The sequence below is a fragment of the Cenococcum geophilum genome (assembly GCF_001692895.1).
Source record: "Cenococcum geophilum 1.58 unplaced genomic scaffold K441scaffold_54, whole genome shotgun sequence".
Classification (NCBI taxonomy): domain Eukaryota; kingdom Fungi; phylum Ascomycota; class Dothideomycetes; order Gloniales; family Gloniaceae; genus Cenococcum; species Cenococcum geophilum.
Genome location: NW_027137612.1, coordinates 619,112 through 619,681, shown reverse-complemented (window position 1 = coordinate 619,681; position 570 = coordinate 619,112).

The window sequence follows — 570 nt, the reverse complement described above, 5'->3', positions numbered from 1 at the left end:
AAGGCTCTACTACTAGCTTCCTCTAGTCCTATAGGCCTCTACTTTTCCTAACTATTAGCTACTTAATTTAGTTATACTTAGCTTATTCTTTAGCTAATACCTAGTTTACTTTTTGTCCTCTATATACTATAAATATATATTCTCTAGGCATTCCTACTACTATTATTCGTCTAAGTATTCTTCCATAAGGAATCTTTCTAGTTAAAGTATTAAATCCCCTAACTCCTAAACTTTTACTAAATACCAGCCGTGTATATACTTAATATTCCTATATTATTGCTTATTTAGCGCCTAATATATCCTTATAAGGTACTTCTAATTCTTTTCTTTTAGATTTTTATATATATTATATATATTATCTATAACGTATTCCACCACCGAGCCGGCAGAACCACCGAGCCGGCAAGTCCATTTCCCCACCAAAAATCGTAAAAATCATAATATAATATCTTAACAACCACTTAATAATAAATTCTAATAATTTAGATTTAGACTTTTATATACACTCTGCAGCTTCTATTAAAGTTGCATAGTATATAGGTNAGTAGTTTTTAAGATATNNNAATTTGG